The sequence below is a fragment of the Schistocerca americana genome, chromosome 1, assembly GCF_021461395.2.
Source record: "Schistocerca americana isolate TAMUIC-IGC-003095 chromosome 1, iqSchAmer2.1, whole genome shotgun sequence".
Taxonomy (NCBI): domain Eukaryota; kingdom Metazoa; phylum Arthropoda; class Insecta; order Orthoptera; family Acrididae; genus Schistocerca; species Schistocerca americana.
The window spans coordinates 717,146,445-717,161,537 of NC_060119.1; the positions used below are offsets into that span (position 1 = coordinate 717,146,445).

General features: G+C 43.6%; 1 non-coding gene across 1 annotated transcript; it reads right to left on the reverse strand.

Moving 5' to 3' along the window:
• Positions 1-6,805: 6,805 nt before the first annotated feature.
• LOC124554846 lies at positions 6,806-6,912 on the reverse strand. Its single transcript, XR_006968473.1, has one exon. It is a non-coding gene; the product is annotated as a U6 spliceosomal RNA (small nuclear RNA).
• Between the last annotated feature and the right edge of the window lie 8,181 nt (positions 6,913-15,093).

The window sequence follows — 15,093 nt, forward strand, 5'->3', positions numbered from 1 at the left end:
CCTGGGAAAATTTTTTTCGTCTCTGAATAACTATACTTCGATCCAAACAGTAAAGTGCTTCACAGTGGATCATGGGAGGGAGTGATGTCGCTTCACGTGTGTGTGGCGCGCAAAATACCATTACGGAGACAACTGCTGGACGCTTCAGTTCTTGATATTCACACGCTGCAAGTTAAAGTAAAGTATTGAGTTTGATTTGCTGGACGGAAATCCTCTTATCACCTTTCTGTGCACTTTGATAACTAGTTTAGAACAGTCTGTCGCGGAAAATAAACACGCTGCACAGAGAAACAAAACAAACAACAAAAACGACTCACAATTTATCACTACGTTATCGGTCGTCGTTTGTAACTGACTATGGCAACTGCAACCTAAGGTAGCAGTGCGATATGACAGGGGTGAACAGAATGGAAGGCAGGACAAAGTTCATCCTCGAATTGGTTGTTGCTGTGCCATCTGTCCTGTAAACTCTTAATTGTCAATCACTTTGTTTTTTGATCCAGATGTTCTGCAAACTGCAGCCTTCTTAACTCGTTTATCCAAACCTTGGTCCCCTACACCGCCCCCCCCCCCCCCACTCTCCCCTTCCCCAGCCTGTGCCGCACTTCCCTTCATTACCAAATTTAGTTTCTCTGATGCCTCAGAATGTGTCCTGCCAACTTATCCCTCCCCCGTAACAAGAGACGCTGAAAAGACCCTAGGAGCTTAATTCAGTGCATTGGGACAGTCTCTGGTTAACTGTAACTTTTCGCCGCCACCTCTCCTTTTTTCCGGCAAAATACATATTGTGAAAATTTCTTCCACCACCAGGATTCGAAGAGGCAGCCTCCGAGTCGAGTGCTACCGCATAGGTCCTGGAAGATCCCTACTTTGGGTGAAGCTTTAAGTCGTGTCGTAGTCGCCACATGAAAGGTGGCTGTATGTACGAGTATTTTGCCTTCGATTACGGGGGATAACAATAAACTGAACACGGGCTCTGAACTAAGAGGTTTGATTTTCGTGTAAATATTGAAAAGGCTCGCCTATGGTACGTCACATTCGTTGATTAACATATTCGTTACATAGACTGACTAACTGCACAACTTACTTGACACAATGAATAAATAGAAGTAGGATTTGTCACTAAGGACAAGCGAGCTTAAGAAAGCAACCTCGGGGAAGATAACTAATCGTAAGTCACGTTAGACTTTATACTGATGCACATTTCTCATTTTATTCGTTACTATAAATACGTCTTGCAATTATGTCCTGGGCCTAAATACAGGCAGGTGGAATGGGTAACGATATGAATAATAGCAAAATCATTTATATATCCAATAAGGTTCTTTTTATCACGAATAGCGACAGTTTAAGAGTATTTATCTAAAGATAGAGGATTTCCACCGACAATTCCCTGACATACACTCAGTGCACAATATTCATGGTGCAGACTGAAGCATCTAATCACAGTTAACTATTGAGCACTGAGTTCCTAGCATATTATGCTGGTGGAGTCGATCTGTATACACGCTTCATTGATAGTGAATACGGCCTCGGGTTAGCGACATCGAGGTTAACTAGTGAATAGTAAAATCACTCATCCACGCACTCACACAACCGAAAAGAGAGAGCAACGGTTTATCCTACCCTCTGCTGTTAGTGGGGCAATCAGAGAACAAATATAGTGGGTGAGAGGTGAAGCCACATCAAATACACATGATCACCAATATTTTTTTGTAAAAGAAACAGAAGAGAAATGATTATTGAAAAATTATTCGGATTACGTGCAGGTGTTCGTTCGGAACAGGTTTTCACGTACCTCACAGATCAAGACACTATAATTTAGTTGCTATGATATCGTGATCATTGAAAAAATATTAAACCTTACACAAAATCGTCCAACTGCTACGCGAGTTAATGTTGGGCAGAGTTTAATAAACGATAACCCCCTAATGCTTCAGGCAATGGAAACTGTGAACACAGGAAGATGGTTCAAATTCGAACAAAGCAGTGACCATCAAACCACTCTCCCGCTCAAAACATAATAAAACAAACGAAATACGCGACTTCGACTCATTTCACTAACATAAATGAACATGAAACAAGATGTATTAAACATTTCCGTACCCAAACTAACCCATTCAGATATATGTTTCAACTATCGAACTAGTCAGCTCGCATATAACGTCCATCCACGTACCCAAATGCAGTCAAATGGAGAATCAAAGCACTGGCCAGAAAACTGTTCCACTATAAAACTGGTAGTGGACGAAGAGGTCCCTCTAGGCCTTAGGAACTGCAGCATAACACAGTCCTGTCCGAACGTACATCTTTGACCTACCTTTCAACCTTCGTTCTTCGCTAAATATGCTCACAAAGTTAGGTTGGCAAGGGATCTACGGTATGCATAGTGCTCTGGTTGCCCGTGCAAACATTCACGTTCGAAATACACAAGTCTTCACTCATTAATGATTTTTTAAAGGAATCACAGGAACTGGAAATGAGGTGTATCAACAAATAAACAAAAAAGTCGGCCCATTTCGTCTCCAGAGACTACTGGTCTGATGAGTAGATTAATCTGCAACAAGAAAATAAGCGTTACAAGTGCGCAGAAATGCACAGAAATTCGAGAATAATAAAAATGCCCCGATTGACTCGTTTCATCCTGCGTTAGCGACCCTGGCTACGGATGGAGAGGCCCATGCTTCGAGCCTCCGCTACCTGATCGTGATCAAATGTACTGATATCGGGGCTCGTGTCCACCCAATGCTATGCACCTACTGAGGCGGACAGTGAAAGGTCTGACGACAGCCCCACTACCTGCGAACAGTTCAATTGGTTCAAATGGCTCTGAACACTATGGAACTAAACATCTGAGGTCATCAGTCCCCTAGAACTTAGAACTACTTAAACCTACCTAACCTAAGGACATCACAAACATCCATGACCGATGCAGGATTCGACCCTGCGACCGTAGCGGTCGCGCGGTTCCAGACTGTAGCGCCTAACCCCGCTCGGTCACAGCGGCCTGTGAACAGTTCAATCCACCGTAGTAGCGCAGCGCTTTTACTGTAACATAACCCGTGTCCATAATTCTGTTTCCCACAACTGTACTTAATAAATCCTTCTCATAATACTGACACAATATTTATCGTCAAATATATTGCATATAACATTACTTCTCGCGTTCTCAGTGTGAATTCAATACCCTACACAACGTTTTTCAGCATATGTATTGTGGTGCCATACACCTCTATTGAACTAAATGTCAGCGTACTTTACCATGTAAGAACCGTGAAGACCATATTAATGCTATTGTAAGCAGAACATACCTTTCATTAGCATCTCATGTGTTGTATAAAACATTAGAATGTTTATACAAAACATTATACTAAGTATTGCATACATTTTATACCCATTTTATCAATAGAGCCTCGCCATCGATAATATTGCTTATTTTTGACGAGAGAATAACACGGGAGTAAGTGGCGGTTCATTGCAAATGTAATAAGAGAGAGGGAAACTCTAATGCTCGAATGGTCAGAGGCTGTTGCATGTGCTAGACAGTATACGTGTTACCGGATTGTTTGTGGACGCTGATGGAATGTAGAAATTTGATCTCCAATGGCACTTGACAGCACAAAAACTGGCCGGAGGAAATCTCAGACCGACCTGAAGTCTCGCACGGCGCTGGTGTGAATGTAAAGCAACATGCCATATTTTTCTCTTTACCTTGGGAACATTCAGACGAGGAAATATTCCTTCTAAATTGCAGGAAACTGATCTGGTCAGTATTCCAAGTCTGTTCGGAGAAGGCACAATAATCCTTTCTGCAGCAAAATGTGCGGATGTTATCTACATATATAACTCACATTAAAAGAATAGATATAAGTTCGCCAATGGTCACTGCAGCTGAATAAACAACGTACGTTCGAATCCATCCGATTTCTTTTACAGCCATAAAGCACATTCTTCTGGTTCAACCACTTGTCGTCTATGAAGCCCTTGATTGTATTATATGAAACGCATTTCGGTTATGAGTAGATAATTTCCTATAGAAGATGCGACGGTACTTTGGCTATAAATCAGAGCCACTTCTGGTGGAGAATGACCTCCCTGGAATCGAAAATTTAAATTTTCTGTTCGACATAATACGTGAAAATTATTTGCATAGTTTCATTGATATTACACAGTAACCGACTGAGGCGACAGTGAGGATTAGCTATAAGCATACCTGTCCTACGAAAGCCAACGACAGTGAACAAGCAAGGGGAAATACCTGCACTACAACGCTTTTAGTCGAATGACATTGATCGTGCCCCATGCCTCGCAGTCGACACAGTGACCGTGTCATTGCTATTGTGTAGGAAGGGAATAGACAATGTCGGAGGCCGAGGCATAGTCCAGTCTGATGGATAAAACATTGAGATACTGGAGAATCCAGTAGGTGTGTGGGAACTGGGAATTTGGTGTATGCGACACATGTCCAGGATTATCAACATTTCAACACGTCACCGCAAAATCTGTAAGTGGGCTGCTTCTGTGTTGGCAGCGCTGTGTAGCGCTTTTCATTGGATCTCTGACTGCGCTTTCTTTGTAAGAGACTCTGGCCGGTCGGACTCGTTGTTGGAAGTTAATCGCCAGTAGTGTTGGGCAGCTGGAAGTTAGTCGCCAGGAGTGACGGAAGTACTGTTGGTCAGTTGAAGGTGAACAGCCAGCAGTGATGGATGTTAGATGTGAGAAGCTAGCATTGATGGAGGGTAGAGGTCCGAAGTGTTAGCGTAGGCTAATGATCTGTACATGTTCGACTTGGAGATTGAACAATACTCATGATTATATACGTTTGTACTAGATGTCAATGACGATTTATATTCGTGTTTCAACTGGATGTCACATTGTTAAGATAAAAAAAAAATACTTTATTTGGTTTGCAACAAAATCTTTCCTTTGCGAACCATAAGCTTATTAGTCGTTAGTGACTTTAGTAGTTAGAATCTTTAATTTAACTGGCAGTATTGGCGCTCGCTGTATTGCAGTAGTTCGGGTAATAAAGATTTTTGTGAGGTAAGTGATTAATGAAATGTATAGGTTATTGTTAGGATTTCTTTTTAGTTAGGGCCATTCTTTTGAACTAGTTATTTGAAGTCAGGTTATCTTTTTTTGAGCAGTCAGATTGCATTGCGCTAGGACATTGTAGGTTAGTGTTGACATGATAAGAGCAAGTAAGAGAAAGTACGCTCAGTACGTTCAGTTTCACTCAGCAGCTTCAGAATCAAATAGCGTAGAAGTTTCAACTTCCCATTTCATTCAGCAGTAGAAGCAGAAAGGAATTTTAATAAAGAAGTTTCAGATCCTTTTTTAAACGTAGTGCACTTGAAATATTTTTTTTTTCTTGTCAGTGAGTGCGGTTTGGCACCTGCTTTGTTTGAGAGTTCGAACTACTTAGCAAACGTACGGCCATCAAGGGAGGCTCCGTGATGATCATCGACTCTACCAATTAACGTTTGCCGAAGACAGTGTCAACCGTGAATGACGGAATGTCATATTTTCTGAAGAATCGGTTCAGCGAATGATTGTCCAGTACGAGAATACACGCCGCAACGTACCCGTTTCGACCCAAATGAGTCACCTCGTAGTGTTTGTGTGTCTGTGGAAGTTTTTAAGGCTGGATGGTCCCCGTGGATTTCGAAAGCTTTACAGATACTGTGAGCGACATCATGATCTCGTCAGTCCGGCAACTGTGTCCTGAGGAAGTAATCTGTTTCCAGCTGGAGCAGTCTCCGGTATACATGGAAGAGATGCTGTAGGAGTTGTTTGCAGAACAGAATGAGATTTCTCTTGTCGACTGGCTTCACTGTGACAAAATATGGGCAGAGACTGAACGGACCATGCGAAAAAACTGGCATCAACCTGCGCCAAGAACCCGTGATGACCTTTGGAACGTCACCTCTGGGTGAGAGTGGCAGAAAATGGAAGATTTATTACCCCCCCCCCCCCCCCTCCCCAATAGGCTCTCTTCCTCGTAGATTTCAGAATCACTGAAGTGGAAGGCCTTTTTGCGGCATATTAAGTCTTAAAGAAGCCACATGCTGTGCCCTTTTCCGGACCGAAAATATCTTAATAAGAACTGTGGCCTGTTCTATTTATTTCGTGATTTCTACAGGTTAAACAAATTAGCATGTAAATCACAAAAAATAAAATGCATAGAATCAAATAAAAACACACATCGTCGTTAGGCAGTTGACTACTAGACCGCCAACTATGCCCCTTTTTTCCCTGAGGATCTTTGCCTATTGCCAAATTTCTTGGATCCGGATTTTTTTTTCTTATAGTGGGTGGAAAAAAGGTGGTCAGGGGTCGAATGCTGAGGCCAATGCACGAAGCCACACCGCCTCTCTTCCCCTCCCCCCCCCCCCCCCCCCCCTGGTCTGTCGCTGTGCAAGCCCCACACATGATACTGACCTTTATTTTAATTTTTTGTCTTTATTTATTTATTCATGGTTGAAACCTTCCAACTTGCTATTCAATAAAGAAAAAAACAGAATCGGAATTAATCCTACATGGTTTCTGCCACTTAAAAAGAAAAACGTCGTCCCCAGTCGTGGCATGCAAGAATTTTTCTTTATTTTTTTTTTTTTACCTAACGAAAAAATATAAACAGGGCCACAAAAATGGGACAAATTGTCTAACAATATATCTGAAAAGGAATTCGACACCTTTGGCTTTTTGTCAAGTTTACCAAAAGCAAGGTAACAGGAATGAAACATTCGAACAAAAAAGGGGTTTTACACTTCGTCCAACTCCTTGACGATTACATACCGGATACAAAAACGTGTAATGCTTCACTATTTTGCGTTTCATCCTTGCGCAGGGGCCGTACTAATCTTCTCTGGGTCTTTCCAAGTTTAGTACATATACTGCCGAAGCGAGTGCGCCACTGAGCTACGCATACAGCTGCAGACATTCATTCACCCCTATCTGAACTAAATGTATCTATGCAGTTACAGTTTCACTTAACGATTACTTGCAGATTATTTACTCGAATATTTTAGCAGTATTAACGATGTCAATAGATGTCAATAGATTATAATAATACACTGATGGTACATTTCAGATTCATGCATTTTACAAAGACCCTGCTTAAGTACAATGTTAATTGCATGTTCTCTAACTGCCATTGCAGACGCTTCTTCATATTATTTTGTGTTTGTAGACCTATGTATAACCGCTGAAGTGTTAGTAGCCTACTAGCATAGTGTCGACAGATCCTCGTGTAATCTATGCTTCGTCTGTAGTGTCTGTATTTCAGTCAGTTTCCCGCAGCCTTCGTTAACGCCTCATGTGTTCAAATTAAGTGAGCAGGGATCCTGAAATTATGTGCGTATTTTGTTATACTATTGTATTTGCAGGAGGCTTTGCGGCTTTAGTCCACATCAGTATGGCTTTAGACTCAAAAGCCCAATGGACGATGCAGTTAACCGCGCGCTGGGAATAACAGAGGAAACACAAGAAAAATACGCAGTAGCGATAGTAGCAGATATAGCCGGCGTTATCGACAGTCTCTGGTAGCGTGCCTTGTTCACAAGGCTACGAGAGATGCAGACATCAACAGTCCTACGCGATAGCTTAATGGACGACTGCATAAATGGGTTCGCTCAATGGCAAGCAGTAACACAAAAGAGCAAGGCTATACACCTCCTTATAAAAATAACTGAATGAATGTTGAAATCGTAAAAAACTTACGAATGCCGCAAACAGGACAGTATATTTACTGATTCAAGGGCACTGCAGCGAAATCCCACCATTAGACTGAACAGCACTAGCATGCAGGGAAGAATAACAACAAAATACATTTGTAGACACGTCGACGAGCGACCGACATTCAACGAACACACAACTTACAACTGAAAAAGCGACAGGACTATTGCGCAAACTTGCCACGCTGAACTGAACTTACTACAAACTATCTGTGCAGACACTAAGAATGTGTCACACAGTGCCGGCCGCAGTGGCCGAGAGGTTCTAGGCGCTACAGTCTGGAACCGCGCGACCTCTACGCTGGCAGGTTCGAATCCAGCCTCGGGCATGAATGTGTGTGGTGTCCTTAGGTTAGCTAGGTTTAAGTAGTTATAAGTTCTAGGGGACTGATGACCTCAGCAGTGAAGTCCCATAGTGCTCAGAGACATTTGAACCATTTTTTGTCACAAAGTCTTCTTTGATTCTATTATGTCCCTCTCAGCAAGCGTCTGGCTACTTCGACTGTCAGTCACGACCCACAAAACCATCGTGAAGTGTGGATAAAGCGGTGTATTGCTTACAATGTCGGGAGCATTTGGCACCACGCCCGTGGAAGCCCTAAGCGCTGTACTGTAACATATCCCGTTGACATAGCCATTAGACACAGAGCGGCAGCATACTGTCTCAAACGGGGAAGACTAGACAAGGTACATAAGATAAAAGGGAAGTATATTACAGAAAAACGCCAATTACATTTTCGGATTGCTGAGACATGGTAAAAGAATCGGAAACATCCGGGAACGGTTGAGGCTAAGGCACGTTGACGTAGGTCGTGGTAAGGCACACTTCTTGACGGACCATGGCCCTCCCACTACACACGTGCACTGCTTTGGCCTCAGCCAGAGTGGTACATGTGAATGTCGAGAACGTGGATCCATCGAACACATAACACTACAATGCGGCACACTCACACACGTAAGAACAATAACAGAAATCGAAGGTATAGGCAAACCTTCAAGAACCCCAAATAAACAGAACATGTTTTACCGCATCACTGATGAAATATCAAGAGTGATACACAAGACTTATAAGCAGCAGGAACCATATACAAGATCACGACCAGATACAAACCTACGCCACAACATGAAAGGTAGGACAACATTGATTCAAACAGTGATATGGAAACATGAATATACAGCCGCAACTGATGATATGAACACACCATCATTACCAGATACAGATACATGCACGGCATAAGAGCAGATCATACGACTGCAACAATACTACAAGTAATATATACATGGAATTTAGAAATAAGTTAGTAATAAGAAATAAAACAACGAATTTTCCTGTCTGTACAAAGGGAAACAAGTAATTCTCTAGTTCTTTCGATCATTATTTTCAAACATGTAATTTTACAGTACGCAAACTGTATCAGTTGCAAACTGTAAAACACGTGAACTTTGTAACATTGTACATAAAAACACATATGCAGTGTAATAAGACTCAACTACGTAAACACGAACGAAGAACATGGGTAAGAAGTGCTCTTCAGGGAGACGAGGTTCGATGTGACCCTTCCGAGGTCCTATCGCACTTATGGTGCGGGCACATGGAGGCAGTAATTATAACAACGTCATATACAATGAGAGCCAAAGAAACTGGTACACCTATCTTATATCGTGTAGGGCCCCCGCGAGCACGCAGAAGTGCGGCAGAAAGACGTGGCACGGACTCGACCAATGTCTGAAGTAGTGCTGGAGGGAACTGACACCATGAATCCTGCGGGACTGTCCATAAATCCGAAAGAGAATGAAGGGGGTGGAGATCTCTTCTGAACAGCACGTTGCAAGGGATCACAGATACGCTCAATAATGTTCATTTCTGTGAGTTTGGTGGACAACGGAAGAGTTTAAACTCAGAAGAGTGTTCCTGGAGCCACTCTGTAGCAATTCTGGACATGTGGGGGTGTCGCATTATCCTGATGAAATTGCCCAGTCCGCACTATGGACATGAATGGATGCAGATGATCAGAGAGGATGCCTACATGCGTGTCACCTGTCAGAGTCGTGAAATGGTCGTACGGGAAGACCCCCACTTCGTCGCTACCTCGGAGATACTGTGGACCATCGCTCTTGAGCCGACTATAACACCACGTTCAAACTCACTATTTCTTGATAACCTGCCATTGTATCAGCAGTAACCGATGTAACAACTGCGCCAGACACTTGTTGTCTTATATAGGCGCTGCCGGCCGCAGCACCGTATTCTGCCCGTTTACATATCTCTGCATCTGAATACGCTTGCCTATGCCAGTACTTCGGCGCTTCAGTGTACAAACCATGTAGAATTGATCTCGCGACATACATACATACGGTAGCAGCCTTAATAGAATAGGATATGCTAATTTAAGTGACAAGGGTTACAAGTGTTTACTGCAGCCCTCCCACTTGGCCGGCCGCGGTGGTCTAGCGGTTCAGGCGCTCAGTCCGGAACCGCGCGACTGCTACGGTCGCAGGTTCGAATCCTGCCTCGGGCATGGATGTGTGTGATGTCCTTAGGTTAGTTAGGTTTAAGTATTTCTAAGTTCTAGGGGACTGATGACCACAGATATTAAGTCCCATAGTGCTCAGAGCCATTTGAACCTCCCACTTGAGCCAGGTAAGAGGGGGGGGGGGGGAGGGGGGGGGAGGGGGGGGACCCATTTAACCATCAAAACCTTTGCTTTCGTCTACTATTTTCCTCTTAAGATCATAGCGAAATTTGTTTTCCTTTTCCAAAATATACTTTATGTATCACACTTTTTTTTATTTAACAATGTAATTATCTAACAACAAGAAAAGTAAAAGCACTGAGAGAAGCTGTAGAAATCGAAGAGTCTGTCTCTGCAGTTTGTTACTAGCTTTTAGTAGCAAACGAACCACTGTAGTTACCAAGGCGGTGGGTCACTCTGCAATGTTAATAAATAAATAAACGAATTTCGCAGAGACGCTGATGTAGTGTTGTGTCACACTGTATGAATCCGAATATACATTTATCAATCTTATCCGGTTGCCGCACAGTCAGAACACTGAAATCATCACACATTGTTTGATGAAGAGTATGTGGACACTCCTTCGTAGTGAGGAATTGACCACTGCTGCCTCGCGAGGCGGACCCGTGGGAATAAAAGGAGGCGGAGAGTAATGTGTTGTCAGTAGAGGGGCAGTAACAGTAGAATGGGTCGGTCTAGAGACCTCAGTGACTTTAAAGGCGGACTAATCGTTAGATGTCACTTGAGTAACAAATCCATCTGAGTATTTTCAATCTTTCTAAAACTCGCCAAGTCAACTGCTGGTGATGTGACTGTCAATTTGAAATGCGATGGAACGATTACAGCTAGGACAACACCTGACAGGCCTCGCACTCTGACAGCCAGGGACCGTCAATCATTGCATTGCAGAGGAGGGATGCACTCATGCTGCCAGCAGTCAAGCTGGTACCATGACTGTACGCAGGGAGTTAAAAAGAACGCGGTATAACGGCTGAGCAGCCACACATTTCTGTAGTCACCTTTGAGGTGTTCTAAATGGAGACGCCACTGGGCGGTGAATGACTGGAAACGAGTGAGTTGGAGTGACTGACCACGCTGGACCTCATGAAAATCCTATCGAAGGATTTGGTTTGACAAATAGACTATGTGATCAAAAATATCCGGACACCTGGCAGAAAATGTCTTTCAAGCTCCTGCCGCCCTCCATCGGTAATTCTGGAATTCAATACGCTGTTGGCCTACCCTTAGCCTTGATGACAGCTTCCACCCTCACAGGCATACGTTCAATCAGGTGCTGGAAGGTTTCTTGGGGAATGGCAGCCCATTCTTCACGGCGTGCTGCACTGAGGAGAGATATTGATGTCGGTCAGTGAGGCCTGGCACGAAGTCGGCTTTCCAAAACATCCCAAATATGTTCTATAGTATTCAAGTCAGGACTCTGTGCAGTCCAGTCCATTACAAGGATGTTATTGTCGTGTAACCACTCCGCCACAGGCTATGCGTTATGAACAGGTGCTCGATAGTGTTGAAAGATGCAATAGCCATCCCGGAATTGCTCTCCAACAGCGGAAAGCAAGAAGGTGCTTGAAACATCACTGTAGGCCTGTGCTGTGCTAGTGACACTGACCACACCGTAACACTGCCGCCTCCGAATTTTACTGTTGGCACTACACACGCTGGCAGATGACGTTCATCGGGCATTCGCCATACCCACATCCCGCCAGCGGATCGCCACATTGCGTACCGCGATTCGTCACTCCACAATGTTTCTCCACTGTTCAATCGTCCAGTGTTTACGATCCTTACACCAAGACAGGCGTCGTTTGGTATTTACTGGCGTGATATGAGGCTTACGAGCAGCCGCTCGAAAATGAAATCCAAGTTTTCTAACCTCCCGCCAAACAATCAAAGTACTTGCAGTAGATCCTGATGCAGTTTTCAATCTTTGTGTGGTGGTCTGGGTAGATGTCTGCCTCTTACACAGTACGACCCTCTTCAACTGTCGGCGGTCTCTTGTCAGTCAACAGACGTGGTCGGCCTGTACTCTTTTCTGCTGTGCGTGTCCCTTCACGTTTCCACTTCACTATCACATCGGAAACAGTGGATTTCGGGATTTTAGGAGTGTGGAGATCTCGTGTACAGACGTATGCCACAAGTGATACCCAATCACCTGATTACGTTCAGAGTCCGTGAGTTCCGCGGAGCGCCCTTTTCTGCTCTCTCACGCGCTACTATTGTATCTACAGGAAGAAGTAAAAGGACAGACGCTAAATGGTTGGACGTCCACGACTCTTTACAGAACTTGTGGTTCAAGGCTTGTCTGCTCTGTAGCGTAGGATAGATGGTAATCTGCTACTTCTCAGTGAGGAAACCGCTACATAATCTTTCCTTGAAAGTCGGCTGTGTTATGCTCACGTACTTTTGTGCGGCTACACTGAAATGTTAACCACTTGCATATTCGAGTATGTAGTACACTTCATGCCGATTCGACGTTTGATCTACTCTGCCCTCACGTTGTTACAATTTTATTGGGCTACATTGTACTTTCTATTTCACTTAACGCACCTTGTATACTCGGCGATCTGTAAACAAGACACACGGATGGTTCTTTCTAGCTTGTTGAACAGTACAACACCAGCGCTTAACTTTAATAAAATATTTTCTGGAAAGCATCTCTCTATCGTTCCTCTCCATAGATTATTTGTTATCGTAAATTTAATGTCACTAAATCTTATTTTGTCCAGTACTGCAAAGCTGATTAGCACAGTGAAGCTCTACCACACGAGTTCAAATCGTCATTCGGCCATCCAGTTTAGGTTTTCCGTCGTTTCTCTAAACAGCATTACGTGAATGTGGAGATGGTTCCTTTAAAAAGAACAAAGTCGATTTCCCTCTTTCGTTGTCCGGTCTGTCTGTAATTGCCATATCGTCACAGCGACTATGAAATCTAATATTTCTTGTACTTCACTTAGACGATGCTATTGCGTCTGAAGGAACAAACTGGAATTTTAGTCTGGTTACGAATTAGTGGCACTCTTTTGTTAACCTATAAGGACTAATATTAATTTTTTTAACCTTCATTTTCATAATAAAACCGGCATTTCTTCATTTTTTGTAAATATTTAATCATTTTCATAAGAGTAGCGCCTGTTAAGGTTGCTAGGAGACCATCAACTACTCTCAAAATAAGTGAATTAATTAAAATTAAGTTTCCTGACAGAACTGGAGCGGCAGGTGTGGAAATTCTCAGCTGTTAACGAGACTCTACAACTCTCATAAAGAGGGAACGGCAGCAATGCTTACGTTCGTCACTTGAAAAAGGTTATTCTGGTCGCAGTAAGTGGCCCTCTGCTCCATCTTTGACTGGATCTCGCTATCACAAATATATTGCTCGTCGACGATATTTTATTTGTGTGGCAGCGGTAATATCGACAATAAGCGGTCAATGAAATCGAAACAGTTCTTCTACTAACGTACAAATTAAGGAACATTTGCTACTTTAAAAACGAGATAAAGTTTCATTTCGTGAACCGTATGGTGTGTTACTTTTTACGAGTACTACGAGTACTTTATTTTCCACAATTATAGCTCGGGGCGGAAAATGTGGACTTATTAACTAGGAAAGAGGCGGGCACCTATTCCACCCTTTCACAGTTATACACAGTGGACTGAAAATTCTAGTATAGCTTTTGAACGTTGTGAGCAGTACTTGTGCACTTCCTTGCTAATAGTCATTTCTGCTACGCCGTCCTTACAAGGTACTTACTGACTGCACGGCTGTGGTTGCCGTATGGTGTACATAGCGGTCGAAATCACAGACGATGCAGATCTCGCAAGTGTGATATTCACTGCTGAGAAAAACAGGGTCGAGAAATGGTGACAGGGGGAAGGAGGTGTATGCGTTAGGATTGATGTGGCTACGGTAGCACATGAGCCGATTCAAAAGCGTAGCAAAATACGGAGGATACAACACGAGCGTGGTAGAGGTTACAATTAAATCAATACAGTGAAATGAATACCCTTAATTGCATACAGGCATTGATATACGTCAACGGGGACAGTTGAAAATGTGTGCCCCGACAGGGACTCGAACCCGGGATCTCTTGCTTACATGGCAAACGCTCTATCCATCTTTTTCTTTTTTTTTAAATCTCATTTTGTTCTCCTTTGTTCCTTGCATCTGCTCGGGGCGGACGTCGTAAGACATCCGTTTAAGTTCGTTTTTGATCGATTAACTCAGTTTTTTTATTACAGAGGGCTGCTAACCCTCTGACCGAACACGCTGAGCTATCGTGCCGGCTGACGCACAATATTCATAGTGGCCCTGCCCGTTGCACTCATTGCTCACGGCTTTACCGATTCCCGGAAGAGTTCGGGCAATGTGTGTGCATCTGCACATGGTCAAATGGTCGATGAGCCTTAACTATATATACACTCATGCTCATAAACAAAGGATAATACTGATACATGGTGGAACATCGCTCTGGTGGGCGGTTTGCGGGTTTAAATCACCTCGGGGTATCACCAGGCAATGCATTTGACCTGCGGTCGTCACATAGTGGCGCTGGCAGCAGTCCACATACGCAGAGGTGTGTTGGTGCATGTCAGATTACGGTGCAGCGAGTAAGTGTGCAGAAGTTTTCAGACGTGCTAATGGCGACTGTTTGTTGAAAATGGCTCAAAGAACACAAACTGATGACGTTATGAGGGGTAGAGTACTAGGGCGACTGGAGGTTGGTCAAAGACAGCACGTCGTAGCACTGGCCCTCCGTGTGCCACAAAGTGTGATCTCAGGATTATGGCAACGATTCCAGCAGACAGGAAACGTGTCCAGGCGCTACAGT